This window comes from Pteropus medius, unplaced genomic scaffold, assembly GCF_902729225.1.
Source record: "Pteropus medius unplaced genomic scaffold, Ma_sr-lr_union100, whole genome shotgun sequence".
NCBI lineage: Eukaryota > Metazoa > Chordata > Mammalia > Chiroptera > Pteropodidae > Pteropus > Pteropus medius.
Genome location: NW_024349798.1, coordinates 12,214,820 through 12,234,341, shown reverse-complemented (window position 1 = coordinate 12,234,341; position 19,522 = coordinate 12,214,820). Strand labels below are relative to the sequence as shown.

At 42.9% G+C, this 19,522-nt stretch overlaps 1 protein-coding gene and 1 pseudogene across 5 annotated transcripts in view; one reads left to right on the top strand and one right to left on the bottom strand.

Annotated features, from left to right (window-relative positions):
• The window catches only part of CPPED1 (calcineurin like phosphoesterase domain containing 1), a 99,299-nt gene that overhangs the window by 28,589 nt on the left and 51,188 nt on the right, over positions 1-19,522 (top strand). The gene's annotated exons all lie outside the window — the stretch shown is intronic.
• Positions 18,610-18,728, bottom strand: LOC120620712 (uncharacterized; annotated as a pseudogene).

The following is a 19,522-nucleotide window of genomic DNA, read 5'->3' as shown; positions in this document are numbered from 1 at the left end:
AATTGTATCCTAAGTTGGCTTACAGTAAGTTTCTATAAATGTCTGGGAACAGCCAATGTAATAAGCTGTGGCTGTTAGATGCAAAATTAAATGAATCTTGTCTAATAACATGTATAATTTAAAAATTGGTAGAACCTGATTAAGCTTGATCTGTTAGCAATGTAGGTGCCGGATCACTGCATGAGTAATGTTTATGCTTGCAAAGTTTCAGATCAATGAATTTACATACCTCAATTAATTAGGAAAAGATAATGGAGAAGATTTGAGATGGAAAGGGTTATGGCTCCGTAAATTCTCCAGGATTAGTTGAAAGTAAATGTTTTTAATCGAAGTAATAAATCATTTTCTTAAGTTCCACTCGAGGCTGCTCATGGCACCTTGTTCCCAGTCCTACTCCCCTCTTGTTCCACAAGTCACTGTTTGTGCCCTTGACTATTGGCCGTTGAAATAAGGCAGGTAATTTAACCTTAATTCATTTACTCATTTGTTGTGTGATTAGTAACAAGTAAGTGTGGAGGATCTGCTTATGTGCCTGGTACTGCTCAGCAAGAAACAAACCCAGTGCCTGTCCTCAGGAAGCTTACAGGCTGGTCAGGGAGGGAGGAGGGCAGCGAAAAGCCATACAAATGCGATAAAGTGGCGGCCTTGTGAGTGATACCGCGTGCGTGGTGACCGTGTGGGGAGCGGTGAGCGGTGTGCCGTCATGGTCTGGCAGGGCAGAGGAGGCTTCCTTGAAGCAAGTAGGGTTGGGTCGCCCCGCCATGCTCATGGTTTAAAAAGACCAGACCAAACCAAACACTACCAGAAAGTACGCAGACAAAAAGTCAAATTTCCTGCCACCACTGACCAACTTCTCAGAGAAAAACCACTGTTATTAGTTTTTCACGAACGATGACAGAAAATTGTCATGTTTATGTACACTTGCCCATATAGCGTTTTGTAAAAAGCACAAATGGGAGCAAAGCAGACACAACATCTGTTGACGTGGTTCCTGATGTCTTTCCATAGCATCTCACACACACGTGCTCACTTCAGTGCACAGGATACCAGAAGTGCTGGAGCTGTCCCCGACTGGCAGACAGTTATGTCATGCCTTGTTCTGTCATGACCGGTGCTGTGGGGCCCCTGGCTGGGCCCACACCACTGCATACATGTGCGGCTGTTAAGGACGTGGCCAGGGAGTCAGGTTGCTTAAACTCCTGGGTCCCTGTTTCCTAGCCGGACCACCCTGGGCAAGTTACCTCATCTCTCTGTAGCTGAGTTTCCTTATCTGTAAAATGCAGATAATAATGGTCTCTACTTCATAGGCTTCTCATAAATCTTAAAAAAAAAAAATGTTTACAATACTGTCTGGCCATCCAATAACTGCAATTACTTCTACAAATTGGGTTTTTATTTTTTGAAATAAAAGCTTTATTGAGCTATAATTCCTATACCATATAAATCACCCATTTAAAGTGTACAATTCCGTGGCTTTTAGTATATTCACAGAGTTGTGCAGCCAGTACCACATTCAGTTTTAGAACGTGTTCATCAACCCCAAAAGGAGCCTCCTGCCTGTTAGCACTCACCCCCTATTTCTCTTCAACCTCATCCCCAGCCCCAGGCACCCACTAATCTGCTTTGTGTCTTTATGGATTTGGCTGTTCTGGGTATTTCATATAAATGGAGTCATACAAAATGTGGTCCTTTGTGACCAGCTTCTTTCACTGGGCCGTTTACAGTGTTCATCTACATTGTCGCGGGTATCAGTATTTTGTTCCCTTTTATGTCGGAATAATATTCCATTGTATGGATAGGCCACATTTTATTTTCTGTTGTTATTCTGTGAGATAAATTCTTAGAAACAGTTTTTTAAATCAAATAGTAATATAAAGGAAAGTGGAAATTAGGCTTTTGTCCTAATAATATGGGGCAACTAGTACATTTTACTCTTTTACTCCATTACTAAATAATATCTCTAAAAAGATCAAACTTAGTATCTTCTTTGTATTCCTCATTCCCCCCCACCCCCCCAAAAAAGTAAACATGGAGGGTTTTTAATGTGGAAGCTAAATTCCCAGGGCACAAAGGTGAGGGAAGAGTCCAGGAGTGGCTCGCCTCTCTGCCTCAGGCAGGCCCCAGGTTGCCATCTCAAATAGCTGAGAGCCTATTTTTTGTAAGACTCTAACTCTACCTTTTTACTGAATTTTAATTAAAGATATTTTGTCTGAAAATGAAATCCAAACTTCTGGAAAAGAAGCAGCCACTGTGGAAAACAGTAACTAAGAATAGAATGACTGTGTGACCCAGCAATCCCTTCTCTGGGTATTTACCCCCCAAACCTGAAAACATCTACAAAGATATATGCACCCCAATATTCATAGCGGCATTATTCACGGTGGCCAGGACGTGGAACCAACCAAAGTATCCTTCGATAGATGATTGGATGAAGAAGATATAGTACATATATACAATGGATTGTTACTCTGCCATAAGATGACATACTGCCATTTGCAACAACATGAATGGATCTCAAGATAATCATGCTAAGTGAAATAAGTCAGACAAAAAGTAGAGAACCGTATGATTTCACTTGTGTGGAATATAAATCTGAAAGCAACAAACAGACACGACAAACAGAGACTCATGGACACGGACAGTGGATTAGTAGTTGCTAGATGGAAGCGGGGGAGGGGGGAGGTAGATAGGGTAAAGGGAGTCAAATATTTGGTGATGGAAGGAAGTTTAACTTTGGGTGGTGAAGGAACAGAACACATGATGCAATATACATATGTAATTGAATTGGTATACCTGAAACCTATTTGATTTTATTAACCAATGTCACCCCAATAATTTTAATTAAAAAAAAAAACAAAACAGCAAGTTTACTAAGTTTAGTTGAGCTGCTGGTATTTATAGCCACATGTTATTTCTTTTTAAGTAATCACTTCAAAAAACAGTCTTCCCTGATTCCTTCCTTATCATTAGTAAACTTAAGTGGCCTCTGGACATTGGGAAGAGCTTGTTACTATTAAAAGTAACACTCGTGGCAGCATAGAGCCACTGAGGTAGCTGTATTATGATGAAATAATAGTATTTTTATCCCCTCTCTTGGATGAGGACATTCAGGTCTGACAGCTCACCCAGGACTGCCCGCTGGTGTTATGGCACTGTGGATGAGCCCCGCTCACTAACGGAGAGTGGACTTTTACTGGAACCTCACGAAATACAGCCACCCTAGTACAGCCATTCATAAGATGAATCCTTTGTCTGCTTCCCTCCGGTGGGCCAGGGCTGCATGAAAACTAAGGAAAGAGGGTGCTGAAGGAGGAGGAAAGGGTTCCCTACTCAGCTCTGACGACAGCACGCCCTAGGTGTGCTTTTGGATCTAAACCTACAAAATACAAAATGACCTGTCTTCGTACCTGTGTAAGGGCAAAGCCATGTTTCTGTAGTGGAAATAGGTGCTGTGGAGCTGTGTGTAATCCAGGCCGTCCTGCCAGCCTTGGGCCACATCTGCGCTGTCAGGTTTAGGTTAATAGGATGGTATTGGCATGGGAATTGCTTCTCTTTGTTTAACAGACCAGGGCAGCAGTACTCAAAGATGTCACATTTTAAAATTTCACTTATCAGTAAATTAAAAATGGTCCCCAGAGTCCCTAATCCAGAGATCTCCAAACTCTTGGCACATGCTGTAGGAGACTCACAGCGCTTCCAAACAGGAGACATTTTTTGTTCTCAGTGAGCAGGCCTGCTCACAGCAACCTGCCCCGGACCTCTGGGCCTCCAGCAGCATGAAATTTAGACCATATCATTATAGCAGCCTCTAGACTCCACTAAGGGTGCGTACGATCACCTTGTCCAAACATCTTACATTGCTGTCTTAAACTCTTTGTTCATTCCGAGACATGTAAAATTTAACAATTATTTGGAAAAGACAGAAAAAGATACTTGCCGTAGACATTTATCCTTCTTGACCTCCCACTTTCTTTGAACTCCACTTTTACTCCAGTGTGTGTCTTGGAGGCAGAAACTACCTGCTGTGATTAAAGCCAGGTGTCCTAATGTTCTTTCCAGCCTCCCTTGCAGCTGGGACAAAGGCATGTGACCCGGTCTCAACTACTCAGACCCACTTGAAGCAGATCTTGAATCTTCAGCTGTTGACACAAAGGAGGCAGGCTTTGTCCTGGTGAGGGAGTTGGCAGCTACATCCACTTTCCAGGGGTGGCAGCGGGCCTGGTCCCAGCATTGTGGCATCCAGCATCACCATGAGCAGTGTTGGCCAGGGTGGCGGGTGGTCTGTGCCCAGGCCAGTGTTAATCCCTGGAAGCATTTTTGCATGTGTTTGAGGGGCTGCTTCTGCCCTCTTAGGCTCGAAACCTTGTTGTCCAGCTTTCTGTAAAGCTCACAGCTACCCAATAATCCTTTAGTAAATTGCTTCTCTGCTCAAACTAGCCGGAGCCAGTTGTTTGCAACAGAGAACCTGGCTGATGGGAGCTTCCACAAGCACTCTTTCCAGTTGCTTCCCAGAATACCCTCAGGGCCAGAGTTTGCTCTGTGCCTCACCCTGGGTCCATCTGCCTGGCTATTGCACTTACACCTCAGTTCGTCATGTGAAAATCAAACTCGCTCTCTTGGAGCTTCTTTCTTATTTGGTAGTATGTCATGGTTCCCTCAATCACAAGGATGTGAACTTTTGGGATTCATTCTTGAGCCATCCTTCCTCTTACCCGCTCTCTGCCCTGTTTTGCCCACCCTCCCTGTAGCTCGACTTACGTCTGCCAAGTTAGCCCCAGGCATGCACGCCAGGACCTCACAGCTGCCTCCTGAGTGAGCTCTCTGCCAGCAGGGTGGCCCCTCAACACATTGTCCCTTCCATTGCCTCCCTGATCCACCTTCACTGTGTCCTGTGCTTGGCCCCATCACCCCTGTGGTGTTCTTGTTACAAAATGGCCTCAGTCCTATACCTCTCCCTGCGTCCCCACTCTGCAGCGTGACTTTGCAGCTCTTCCCATTGGGAGGCAGAGTGTGTTTCCCCACATTCCTCCCACCTCGCATTGGCAGAGGAGCAGTGTGAGGCAGTGATTAAGAGCATGCGCAACGGCGTCCATATTCCCAGGCTTCACCCTGTCACGGCCATGTGACTTTCGGCCACCTCCTCTGTACATTTAGGCTGATCATGATGCCTACTTCGGAAGCCTGTTGTGGGATGAAGTGAGATAGTGGTGATAAAAGGGCCGAGTCCCATCTGTGTCGTTGCTGTTGTCACTGTCGTCATTGTCATCATCACCTCTTCCTTTGCAGTTCAGCGCCATTTTCCATCTTCTTGAAAACGTCTCCACAAGTACCAGCTTTTAGTGATTCCTTCTACTTGTAAACTCAACAGTCCATCTGCTTCGTTCGCGAGGTGCCGAGCTCGGGTTGTCGTCTGCTGCATCTGTGTGATGTACAGTCTAGTTAGAGTCTGGGTTTGGAGTCAGAAGATGTGACTAATTAACCTTGTGACTTCAGACTAGTTACTTAACTTCTCCAAGCCTCAGACTCTATAAAACATGGAGAGTAATAGTTGCATCAATGGACAGTGGGAGGGTTAACCGAACACAGGCTGAGAGACGTTTCGCACACCATCTGGCACGTGATGAGCACTCAGTAATTGTAACGACTGTTAGTGGTGTTGCTGCTTGTCTTCCCTCCCAGCTTGTGAACCTCTCGAAGACATGTTCTCTGCCACTTATTCCTTAGTGTCCCAGAACCTACTGCAGTAACTGATGCACAGCAGGTGCTCAAAGCATATAAGCTTTTTGGAGACAGCCAGACCGGAGTTTAAAACTAAGTATCATTTAGGAGATTTTGACCTTGGGCAAGATCCTCGACCTTGCTGAGCACCTGCTTCCTTATCTGGAAGCCAGGGGGGCTAATACCTACGTTCCTGGGTTCTTTGGAAGATTAAACAAGATCAGAAATTAGAGGGCTTGTGACAGCCTTTGATTATGGCAGTAATGGAGTGATGCCCTGGCTTGTTTCCTTTATCATGTGACACTATACTAGGCCACGTAGTATTACTATGTCCCTTTTCCTGCAGGAAGCAAAAATATAAGGAATAGGAAGGGGCTTTTTTTTTTTTCTTAGATTGTCCAGCTCTTACTCAGAATATTCCCAAAGCTTGCACAGAAAACAGCAACAGCCAAGAGAGCCCTATGAAGGAAAGTGGATGTTTGATTACATGATTTGCCTAAATGACTATTTCCTCTTCTGCCTTTCATTGCCATGTATTTTGCTCTGTTTTAGAGCAGTCCTAGCTATCTACCAAATTTATTTGGAAACATGGTCTTTTCAGCCAAATGCTCTGACACACCACCATCTCCTGTAAATAATTACACAGCGTTTGAATCTGGCATCATCTGACAGCACGCTAGGAGCACTTGTTATCCTTTTCTAAAAGACTGCCATTGGGGCTGCTTGGTAGATCATCCTGAAGGAACGAAGCCTGCCTGGGATGCACTGTCACTCACTAGGACGCTTCTGCTGCCTAGACCTCCGTGGAGCATGCCGGCATAGGGTCTGAGGCTCTGTCTGTAAAGTACCAGGTGCTCGGAGGGGGACCAGTCGAGGCATTCAGTCACGTGGGTTTTTCTTTTCATTTTTTTCTCTTTTTCTTTTTGAATTGAAACCTTTTATTTTAATTGAGGTATAATTGACATATAACATTATATTGGTTACAGTTAAATAATAATAATTCAATATTTGTAGATATTATGAAATGATCACCACAATAAGTCCAGTTAACATCTGTCACCATACATACCTACAAAAATTTTTTTCTTATGATGAGAACTTTTAATATCTACTCTCTTAGCACTTCCAGATATGCAGTACAGTATTATTAACTTTAATAGGTTTTTCTTTTCAAGTGTATGAAGGTCCTTCTGTACAGCTCAGGTTGGCAAACTCTATGGGCAGACTGCATTACATGGAGCTCTTAGCATTGATGGTAATGTTTGTAGTTATACTCTGGAGCTCTGTATTACCCCAAATTACGGTGACCAGCCAGTCTGGTTTGCTGGGGACTACTGTCCTGGTTTCAGCACCACAAATTCTCGCATCCTGGGAAACCCCTTAGCTTGGGCAAACTGAAATGGTTGGTTACTCTCAGTGCGCTATAAAGGGTTCTCCTATACCCAGATTATAGTTTGTGAAGATGAACATTTTTCAGGGCATTGTAACTAAAAATTTTAGAAATGAGACATGGAAAGTGGTTGATACATGCACTTAATATAATTGTTCACCAGCCTAGGAAATAACCCACTGGGGACTGAAGGAGCATCGTAGTAGTTGAGATCTATAATTTTAATCTCACGGGTTAAAGTTGTACCCTAGACTTCCCTAAACACTCTTTAATTGCTTACTTTTGTCTGATTTATTATTTTCTTGGCTGGCTTTCCTGTCATTTCTCAAGAGAATCACTAACTGTTGTTAAATAAATACATCTCTGCTGCTGCTTCCCCTGGAGCATTTGCACAGAACTACCCATGTGAGAGGCAGCTCTGTTGCAAGTCACTCCTGTAATTTGTAGCATTGATCCTTGTGACTTTTCATTTGAGGCTCTTATTTAAAACCGTAGTTGTGGTTACCGCTTCAGCACCACGGACAGCACACCGTCCAAACCACCCATCCTGTGGACATCTTATTGTGCCTGTTCTAGGTGATATGCAGTTGAACCAACTTCCGCTTCTTTGAGGCATCTTGCAGAGGAGCCCAGTGCAAATTTTAAATATGCCATTTAAGCTGTATTTTGCATTTCGCTGTCTCAAACATACCTTCCAAATTAGTTGAATGTGTCTAGCTGTTTCATATGATGAAGTAAGAGTGAAGTAATTTTATTATAAGGATGTGAGCCTTCTCAAAAACATTTATATCTGTTGCAAAAAATGATCTAACATCCCATCTAGTAGATAAATAAAGACATATTGAAATACTTACAGGAGGGCCACCCTGGGAGAATTTCAGTGATTAACCCATGGAGGTCACTGTGGTAGTAGTCATAAAAATGAGGCAATTCCAATGCCAAAAGACACCCTTCAGAAACCATTTGACTTCATTTTTGCTGTTTCACACCCTAGACTGTTCATCTGAGTCTTGAATATGCCACTTGCCCTATAACTTTCTGTGTGCAGAAGTTTTAATGTGAGTCTGACCCCACCTTTTCCTGCTAGACTTTAATATTTTCTTTAAGTCTGTCCACTGTCAGGTTAAAGGTGAGCTGTTATTCTCTTGGTCTCTTCTTGTCAGCAATAGAGAAGTTCCTGCCCAAACTGGATTTTTATAAATAGAATGCGCTAGAGAATCTTAGAGGGTCTCTGCAGTTTATCCTTCTGTAACGCAAAGAATGAGCTTGAACTGCGCCCTCATCCCGCAGTTTGTTTAATCAAATTTGGGTAGATAGATTTAGAAATGGTGCCCCGACCAGTGTACAGAATAGGAGGGGGAGCGGCCCATGTATGTGTGTGCACGTGTGTGCACGTCTGTGCCTGTGTGCACATGAACACGCCATAGCAGATCTGAAACCAGCAAGCTCATGAAAGTTTCTTTGAACTAAGAGAGCTTTATATGGTTTGGGTTTGGCTTGAAAACATCCTGTCACTGAACGAGAGACTCTGAAACCTTGACTAGTGGGTTCAGAGGCCACAGTGCTCTTGAGTGTGCCACTCTGTTATTGAGATTGAATTTGAGAACCAAATATCTCTGTTTTCTTCTACCTGAGAAAGCTGTGCCACACAAAGAAATAAAGAATCAGAGCCTAAAAAGACTGACAGCCGGAGAGGAAAGCCGTGAGAACGCCAGTGAGGTCGCATGTGTTGTAATGAAATGACCACGATGAACTTTTCAGTAACTCGAAGCCTCATTCTTGGCTCTGTGGTTCGTTCTTGTCCAGGCTCTCCACAGCCCTCACTGGAGAAGCAGCTACAGTTCCCCTTTTCCTGGGTCACTTACCAAATAGGGCTGGATTTCCCAGTAGCTAGACTTACAGGAGTAACCAGAAAAGGGGGGATTCCCACAGGGAGTCTGATCCAGGTAAAGAAAGAAAGCACCGGCTCCATGTGGCACATAGGACGTATGTTCAAAGTAGCCCATGCAGTGCTGGCGGGAGGAGCGTGGACACCAGATTTTGGAGGAAGGGGGGATTTATGAGAATCTGGAAGAAAGGTGATTCTATTATAGAAGAGATGCCCACTCAAACTAGCTTAAGAAAAAAAAGTGGCTGGGGTTGGGGGAGGGGTCGGGACTCGGGAATTTCATAGACTCCGGGGGCAGGAACTCGATAGAACTGAGGAAGGAGGGAAAGTGTGGGGATAGAGACGGGAGAGGCAGCGTCAGTGACTGGCCCTCATGGCCTCTGCTTCACTGAAGACCAGCTTCCTCGGTTTTGGTGCACGTACGGGATGGTCCGTGTTCTGCCTTCACATTAGTTCCCAGCGCAGCTTTTGAGTGAGATGCACAGATATCCAAGGTCCAATTTCAGACTCCCAGAGAGAACAAACATGTGGTTGGCTCAGTTGGGGACAGATGTCTCCTGAGGCTAATCAGCCATTGCTATGGGGATGACTCCTGGCGTTCATCCCCATAAATGTGTTTGGGGTTGGGGGGAATGGGTTAGTATCTTCAATCAGAAGGTATTTACTGAAATTTGTCTAGAGAGAGAGCATTTCAGTTCATTGCTTAAGATTCATTGGATGCAAGCAATGGAAACCAAGTGGCCAATTTTAAAAAAAGAAAAGGGAATTAACTGCACAGCATTGCAGGCGAAGCTGAAATACAGGCGTTTGGAAAGCAGAGGGACCCGACCAGCATGGGGAGCTGGGACGCAGAGCTTAATGGGAGATCTTCCCGCAGCACTGCTGTCCAGATGCATCTGCTTCTGCCATTTTTCATCCCTGTGTTGCTCCACTCAAGAATCAGTTTCAGGGAGAGGAAGGCTGACAGGCCCAGTGGGTGTACACACCCAGCCTTGGCCAGGAAGAGCAGGGGAGCACGTCATCTTACGTAACAGCCCCAGTGGAGCCTGCGAACAACTGGGGAAAGGTAGTTCTGCAAACCAGAATGGTGGAGTGACCCAAAAAAGACCAGATGGATCAACATATCTGCCCCAAAGAGAGCCGTGAAGATAGTCAAGAGTCTGGTGTCATTTTTGAAAGCACTTCATTTGTAGCGTGTATATTAATTAGTCTGCTTAGGCTGCTATAACAAATTATCATAGACTGGGTGGTGTAAACAACAGACATTTATTTCTTCCAGTTCTGGAGGCTGGAAGTCCAAGATCAAGGTGCCAGTAGATCTGGTGAGAGCCCTCATCCTGGTTTGTGTACAGCTGCCTTCTTGTATCCCCAAGAGAGCTGAGAAAGGAAGCAAGCTCTCTTGAGTCTGTTGTCATGAGGACACTAACTAATCCCTCTCATGACCTGATCACCCCTCGAAGACCCATACCTCTTAGCACCACCACCCCGGGAGTTAGGATTTTAACATATGAATTGGTGGGAGAGGCATAAACATTCAGTTCATAGCATGTTAAAAAATCCAGTAATTTTTCAAAGAAATATTTTTGGTGGTTGATATAGGATATGAGAAAAAAATTTAATGATAAATTCGCAGCGCACTGAATTTACGATGGTTCAGACAAGCTGAATTTGCTTTAACTTCATTTTACTGTTGGTCTTTAGCTTGTAAATCTTAAAGGCAAGCGAGTTTGGAGTTGGTATTGCCACACAGGTGGAATAAAAAATTTATATAATTTTTCATACCATTACTTACAGTCTCTATTAATTCATTTGTTTACCTGTCAGGATAGCCCTCAAGTAACTGGTTTTCAGAGTTTAATAAATTTGATCTACTCAAAAATGACACAAATTGATTTATCCCCACGAATCTGAAGGCAACCGTGATTGAACAGAAGGCAGTTAGGGGAATTAAGTGGGAGCTGTCAAGATTAAACAAAGCTTCCCTATTTGTGTGGTAGAGTAACAGATAACATGAGCGTTTCTTATCCATCATGGCGACTCATTAAACCCAAACAGCGATTCAGGTAGGCTTTTTAAGATCTAAAGGATGTTTTTACCAAATTCCAGTTACAATCTGTGATATTCTTGAATAGATTTTCCTAAAGAAAAAAAAACGAGCCCTTTTATTTTAAAATAGTACTTAGCCTCTTCTGTATTCCTGTTGTGTTTGATTTTATAGACTAGAACTAGTTTATTATAAGAAACTTTTATCTTCAAGGCAAACTTGTGCTCATCTGCTCATTAATTTAGGGAGTAGTGGGAAACCCCGGGACCTGGAGGTCAGACAGAACTGGATTTTTGTTCTGGCACTACTTTCTCTTAGCTCTGGTGACTCTAGGAAGCTTTCTTGTTATTTCCAATTCAGTTTGTTTATTGAGTTGCCTGCCATAGGCATTTCTCGTATTTTAACATTGAGTCTTCAAAATCTTACTGAGGATTAGGTATTAGGCTACATATTTTTAGAGTTTTAAATGTTTCAGCATTTTGAAAAACTAGAAAGCGTAAAGAACACCCAAAATAGTCTAAAGATTAATAAGGTGAACACACAGCCAGCTTCCAAAATAAAACATTAACAATGCTGTTGAAACCGCCTCTGTGCCAGTTTGTTAGGGATTAAGCGCAAGTGACAGAAAATCCAAATAACAGTGGACTGTGTGTTTTTTTCTCTCAAGTAATGAGAAGTTTGGAGATAGATATTCCTGAGACCCAGGCTTTTCTAGCTTTGTGCTTCTTCATCTGTAGTGTGGCCTTCGTTTGCATGCTTACACGATGGCTGCTGGAGCTGCAGCCATCACATCTGAGTTCCGTGAAGGAGGAGACACCAATGGCAATAGGGTTTTTCAGGAAAGCCCATCCAGCGATTTCCATTCTGGAGACCAGAATTGTATTGGAAAATGTAGTTATTAGCAGACGCCATTTTCGCTGCCATCAAAATGTAGGTTCTTTTAGTAAGGAAGAAAAGAAGGGTTATTAGGCAGCTCGTAGCTCCTCCCTGACAGGTAAACATTATCCTAAAGTAGGAGGTTTTTAAAAAAAATTTCATCTCTGTATATTTTTTTTATATGTGTATGTATCTCTCAGAAACATATAAGCTTATTTTACATACTTTTAAACATCACGTCAGTGGTGTCATATCCTGCGTGTGTTCTACCACAACTTGCCTTTTACCCCTCACTCAGTGTGTTGCTCATCTACATTCATGTGTAGCATTATAGTTCATTTATTTTTACTGTTGGAGAGTATTTTAGTATATGACAGCACCATAGTTTACTTACCCATTATGTTGTTATTGGACATATAAGATGTTTTTAGTTTTTTGCTACTATATATACCTGCTTCTGTTCCATTGATTAATCAATTGATTGATTTTTCTCCTTGTTATGAGTGCCATTTTTCTGCTTATTTACATTTCTGGTAATTTTTGGTTAGAGTCCAGGCATAGTGAATTTTACCAGGTTGGACACTAGATTTTTCTGTCTTCCTCTAAATGTTTTTGAGCCAGTTAAGTTATTTGGAAACAGCTGTTCCATTCTGTCTGGTTTCTGAGTTTGTTACACAGGAGCAGAGCAGAGTTTGGTTTGGGACTAATTTCGCCCCACTCCCGAAGCAAACCCCCGAGCATTCTGCCCTGTGGTGTTCCTTTCTAACTGGTGGGTACAGGAATTGTTCCCGGCCCTGTGAGGGCGCCAGGGACTATTCCCGCTGGTCCTTTCAGGTGTTTCTTTCCTTGGCCCGGGGTAGTTTCCTCACATGTGTCCATCAGTTCTTACTGTATGTAGGCTCGAGGGCGACACTCAGCCGATACCTGGGATTCTCTGTCAGTGCAGCTCTCTCCACGCTGCTTCTCTGCCCTCGGATGCTTGATGCCTTGATAAATGTTTTCCTAACGCGGGGAGACCTCCCTACTCTTCCCAAGTCTCCTGTCCCCGCAGCATGGCCTGGGAACAATCCATGCAGTGTCCGGGCGGTCGTAGGGCTCATCTCACTGGTTTCCTGTCTCTTATGGTCACTGACTACTGTGGCCTTCCTGTTCAGGGTGTTACGTGCCATTGGTTCACATTCGTCCAGTTTTTCAGTTGTTCCAGGCAGGAGGGTAAATCCAGTGTGTGTTTCTGGTTGGCTGGAAGCAGACAGAAGTCCTCATTGTGGTTTCAGTTTCCTTTCTGTAATTACAGAGGTTGAATATCTTTTCACATGTGGTGTCACCTGACCTCATGGATTTTCTCTTCCCCAAATTGTCTGTTCATCTCGGCCTATTTTTTTCCCCTCTGAGATATAGATGTCTTTTTCTAGTAACTTGGAACTTTTTTCCCAAGAAGTTTTCAAGCATACAGTACGTTGGTTAGACATTCATATAGTTTATAAAACGATCCCCCTAATTGCTCCTTCTCTCCTCTGGCTCTCCACCTCGCCATTACGTTAGTGCTGACTGCATTCCCTATGCCGTGCTCCTCATCCCCATGACTATCTATCAGCTACTAATTTGTATTCCTTTAACCCTTCACCCCATTCTCCTGGCCCCCCAACCTCCCCTGGGGCTGTCAGATTGTCCTCTATACTTCTGAGTCTGTTTTTGATTAGTTTGTTCTTTTTGTTCTTTAGATTCTGCATATAAGTGAAATCATATGGTATTTATCTTTCTCTCTCTGACTTATTTCACTCAGCATAATAACCTCTAGGTCCATCCATGTCATTGCAAATGGTAGGATTTCATTTCTTTTAATGACTAAGTTATATTCCATTGTATATATGAACCATAACTTCTTTATACAGTCGTCTGTTGATGGACATTTAGGTTGATTCCATATCTTGCCTATTGTGAATTGTGCTGCCATGTACATAAGGGTGCGTAGATCTTTACGAATTGTTATTTTGGTTTTCTTTAGATAGTGCAGTTGCTAGGTCAAAAAGTATATCCATTTTTAATTTTTTGAGAAACCTCTAGACTGTTTTCCATAGTGGCTGTACCAATGTGCAATCCCACAACAGTGTGCAAGGGTTCCCTTTTCTCCGCATCCTCATCAACAGTTGTTGTTCTTTGATTTATTGATGATGGCCATTCTGAGAGGTGTGAGGTGCTATCGCATTGTGGTTTTAATTTGCATTTGGAGTAGTTCTTTATGTATTATACAGATTACTCTTGTCAGCTTATATTGGTTATTGCTAACTTTTCTTAGATATAATTATTTTTTATCTAAATTTATTGGGGTGACAGTGGTTAACAAAATTACATAGGTTTCAAGTGTACAGTTCTATAATACGTCATCTGTATATTGAATTGTGTGTTCACCATGCACAGGCAAATCTCCCTCTGTCACCATGTATTTGACTCCTTTTCCCTTATCTACCTCCCCTCCTCCCTTGCCCTCTGGTAACCGCTAAACTTGTTTGTGTCTATAGATTTTATTTGTCTTATTTTTTTGCTGCTTTCAGTTTTATATCTCACATAGGAGTGAAATCATGGTTCTCAGCTTTTTCTGACTTATTTTGCTTAGCATAATAATCTCAAGATCCATCTATATCATCGTATAAGACCTGAAACAATAAATTGTACTAACATAGTACGTAGGTACTAAACTTATGGACCTTGGTCTTAGAGAGGATTTTATGAATTTGACCTCAAAGGCAAGGAAAGTAAAAGCAAAAATAAATGAATGAGACTTTATCAAACTAAGAAGCTTCTGTACAGCAAAAGAAACCATAAACAAAACAAAGAAGCACCCAACCAAATGGGAGAAGATATTTGCAAACAACACCTTCGATAAGGGGCTAATATCCAAAATATATAAAGAGCTCATGCAACTCAACAACAACAAAAAACAAACAACCTAATAAAAAAATGGGCAGAGGACCTGAATAGACACTTCTCCCAAGAAGATACAGAAACAAACGGCCAAGAGACATGAAAAGATGCTCAATTTCACTAGCTGTTAGGGTAATGCAAATTAAAACAAGGAGATACCACCTCATACCTGTTAGAATGGCTGTTATCAACAAGACAAGTAATAACTGTTGGAGAGGTTGTGGGGAACCTTCATACACTGCTCGTGGGAATGTCAATTGGTACAGCCGCTGTGGAAAACAGTATGCAGATTCCTCAAAACATTAAGAATAGAATTATATGACCCAACAATCCCTCTTCTGGGTATCTATCCCCCAAATTTGTAAACATTTATCCATAAAGATATATGCACTCCTGTGTTCATTTAAAAGATTTAATTATCTTTTTATTTAAAAAATTATTTTTTCGATTCACAGAAGTTTAAGTTTTAATGTAGTCTAATTTGTCAATTTCCTTTATGGTCAGTGCATTTTTTGTTTTGTTTAAGAAATCATTCCTTACCCTGAGGTCATTAAGATACTCTACTCTCTTTTCTTCTAAAAGCTTAAAGGGTCTTTAATACTGAGGTCTTTAATTTGGAACTGATTTTTGTGTGTGGTAGTAATAGGGACCCAATTCTATTTTATTTTTTTCCAGTTGGGATTGCCATTTACCCCAGCACCATTTAATGAATAGTCTGTCCAAGAAAGAGTCAGTATGACAGGACCACTCACAAGGTCGCCCTTGGCTGGCATCCGGGAACCTGGATTTTGGGAAGGCTCCCACCATTCCCAGAGCTGGTAGGAGGGGCTCACTATGCCTAAACCATACGAACAAGTGGTTTATGCTGAACATTCTCTTTCCTCCTGCGAGTCTGGAATGGAAGTACGTGCCAGGCAAAGGCTGCCTGTGTGGCTGGCCCCCCATAAAACACCTGGGCACAGGGTCTGTAATGAGCCTCCTTGGTAGAGAGCATGTCACATGTGTTGTCACAGCCGCTGCTGGAGGAGTTAAGCACATCCTGTATGACTCCACTGAGAGGACTTGTGGAAGCTGGCACCCAATTTCCTGCATACCTAACCCCATGTACTGATCCCTTTGCTGATCTTGGTCTGTGTTCTTTGCTGGGATAAGTCACAGCATGAGTTTTATGTGCTGAGTCCTATAAATCCTTCTAACAAGTCATCAAACCTGGGGGTGATCATGGGGACCCCTAACACGCTGTTCTTTCCCTGCTGATGTTAAAATAATCCTGAGATGTAGGTACTGAGCAATGTTCCTGACTACTCTTAAACTTTAGTTTTTTTCATTTAAACATCTAAACCCCCTTCCTTTTCAGGTGTTTTATATGATGCCTGGTACATCCCCTACATACTCAATTAATGATAATTAATAACCATCAGAAAGGAACAGGTAAAATGCTGTGGTAGTTTGGAAGAAAACGTTTAATATTCAGCAGTAAATCTTTTCGGCAGGCATATTTTATGTTTTCGCAAATAGTGAAAGAAATTTTCCCATACCTATTTAAGATTGGCAGTCATAAATTTTTTTTAAATCAGCTTGGAATATTTATAGTTCCTTTGATATCCTTAGTTAGGAATTTTCTACCTTCCTAATCTTGTCTGAGAATTTAAAATCCCAAGGTGGTTTTAACAGGCTTCATATTTCTGCCCTTGTGTCACGCTATGGACTGTGTTTGCGTCCCACCCCCGAGATTCACTTGTTGAGATCGTAACCCTCATGTGATGGTTTCAGAGGTAGGGCCTTTGGGAAGTTATTAGATCATTGGGGGCACAGCTCTTATAATTGGGATCAGTGCCCTTATAAAAAGGGACCCCAGAGAGCCCCCTCACCCCTCTTTCTACCATGTGAGGATGCAGCGAGAAGTTGGCCATCTGTGACTTGAAAGAGATCCTCACCAGATCCTGACCTGACCACCACCCTGATCTTAGACTCCCAGCCTCCAGAACTGTGCAAAGTAAGTTTCTGCTGTTTTATAAGCCATTCCATCTGTAGCCCTTTGTTATAGCAGCCCGAACTGACCGAGACATGCCACTCTGATTTCTAACGTAGCAAGCCAGCTCTTCAGCCAGTTGCTTTTATCCATGTAATGCTTCTTTAGGTAGTAGTTCAGTCCCAGTTAAATGACTCCATTAGCATAGTTGAAAAGCATGTCTACAGGTATTTAAAAGAATCTATTTTATCATGTTTTAAATACTGTTGACTTTGATTGTAGATAGGAAGGCAGGTGAGCACACATCAAATGATTGGCATTACATACTAGAAATTTTAAGTTGCAGCACAGTTATCTGTGAACCCTCACATAAAATTCCAACAGATGTCTTATTTGGTCATTCAGTATCTGTGGTCCCATAGAAATTCACACGCTTGCCCCGCTTTTCAAGTGATTTTTTCTGGTGGCTTGTGTGAACAGATCAGTAATGTCCAACTAATTTCTTCCCCTAATGAAGATAAGCAAATAGTCATGCCCATTTCAAAAACTGCCCTGAATTGAGCTCAGATAAGTCTTTAAATTGCGCCCACCGTGAATGAAGTCCCTCTGTCACTCCCAGTGACTGCCGTCTCTCTCTACTCACATGTGATTCTCCGCAGCTCTCCATTAACAGGTAACAGGTCTGTCTCAATTCACTTATTCTACAGGAAAGCATCCAAAGGAGGATTTATTTTTTTCTGTCCATTTTTTAAAGTCTGATATGAAACCATTCCGAGTGTCTCTGGTGCCATTTATGAGGCAGAACAGCTCTTTCTGATGACTTATGTCGCCTGCTGCTGCCCACCACATTGTACGTACCATCCAGCTAGTTGGCCAGAAGTTATGGTCATACTTCGTCATAATTGGGTCCCAATACATTGCTGTGTCAGGCCATGCTCCTGGTTTGTAAATGGCAGTGTTCGCTGGTGCATTGCTGCCCCCTTAGGGCCTTAAAGTCAGTTACCAAGCACGTTGAATAGCTGTGCACCTTTAGCATTTTCTCCTTTGACCAGGTGAGGAAAGCCAGTACCTCACTTAGGAAAGTGTTTGGCTGCAATTAACAGACCACCGAAGTACGGGGAGCTTAAACAAATCGGGTTCCGCAGTGCACCAGCCCAGCAGTGCCCTGGGGGACGCAGGGTCTTCCCAGCTTTAAGCACCATCATCCTTAGTGTCCTGGCTTTCGTCTTCCCGTTTGTTGCCTTGTGATCTCAGATGGCTGCGTTACCACCTGTGGAACCCCTTTTATCAGGTAAGCAAATACTTCCCCAGCATTGTGCTTTCTGTATATACCTTCACCCCTGCCCCATACCCCCCACCAGCTGGATGTCTTATCGGTCAGATCTGGGTCACATGGCCATTCCTGGACTCCAGGGCGTCTTGGGAGACAGGGAAAAGGAATGTGCCTGTTGGCTTGGGCCAATCATAGTTCTTTAGCTGGGCATGGCACATTGCTTCCCGAATACCATCATGACCCACTCGGAGTACCTGCCCCTGCCCTCCTCAGCTGGCTCAGAACCCCCGATGCATGAAGCTGGGAGTTTCAGTTACCCCATTCTTCATAACACTAATGATATATTCTAATTTTACATTTATTTGTGAGTTCTTTTAATTGTCCTTATCCTCAGTAGACAGTAAATTCCATGAGAGCAAGGATGAGGCCTATGTTTTGGGGTTTTTTTTAGGTGAGGCAACCCTTGGTTGACCTCACAGATTGCAAGGACCTTGTCAGCTTACAGTCCCTTACTTTTTATTTTTTACACTTATAGCACCTGGTCTTCCTAGGTGGTCTCCCATCTAAGTACTAAACAGGCCCGACCCTGCTTAGCTTCCGAGATCAGACGGGATCGGGCTTTTGCAGGGTGGCATGGCCATAGACGATTTGTATTCTTTAAGAACGTTTTTGGCTGCAGGTTTAAACAAAATAGCTTAAATAAAGTGGGGCTTATTTTTCTTCCATAATAACAAGTCTAAATGTAGGCAGCTCTTGGCATTGATGAATTTGCTTAACACGGTCACAATCACATCTCTGCCATGTTTTTGTTACTTAACTCATGGTTACAAGATGGCTGCTACAGCCCAGCCATCTCCTCCATGTTTAAGTGAAGAAGGAAGGTAGAGAGGCCTTACCAGTGACATCTGACACTTTTTTCAAGAAAGCAGCATCCCCAGAATTCTCCCAGCCAATTTCTGCTTGTGTCACCTTGTCAGTTGGCCACCCTCAGCTACGAAGGAGTCTGAAAACCATGTGTGTATTTTTTCCAGCCTCCGTACTGGAGGTAAACAAGAGAGGAAATGGGAGGTAGGCTAGCCCGGCAATAGTGGTCTGCCCCACCTGTGTTGCCCCAACATTTATCTGAACAAATGATTTGGTATTAGTGGACAGGAAAAGCTCACCTGCCTTGATTCTTTCTTCGTTCACGCATTCATCGTCTAGTATGAGCCAGGCTCTATACTAGTCACTCTATACTCACATTTTCTTAATCTTATGACACTTCTTGCAAGTTAGATATTATATTTATTTCAGAATTAGAAATGGAATCTCAGGAAGAATAAATGACTCCCCTAAGGTGATGCAGGTCTGTAAGGGGCAGAACCCGGACTCAGACCCGAACCTTCTTCCCTCCCTCCCTCCCTCTGGAGCCTCTCGCCTTCCATAGTGCTACACTGCCT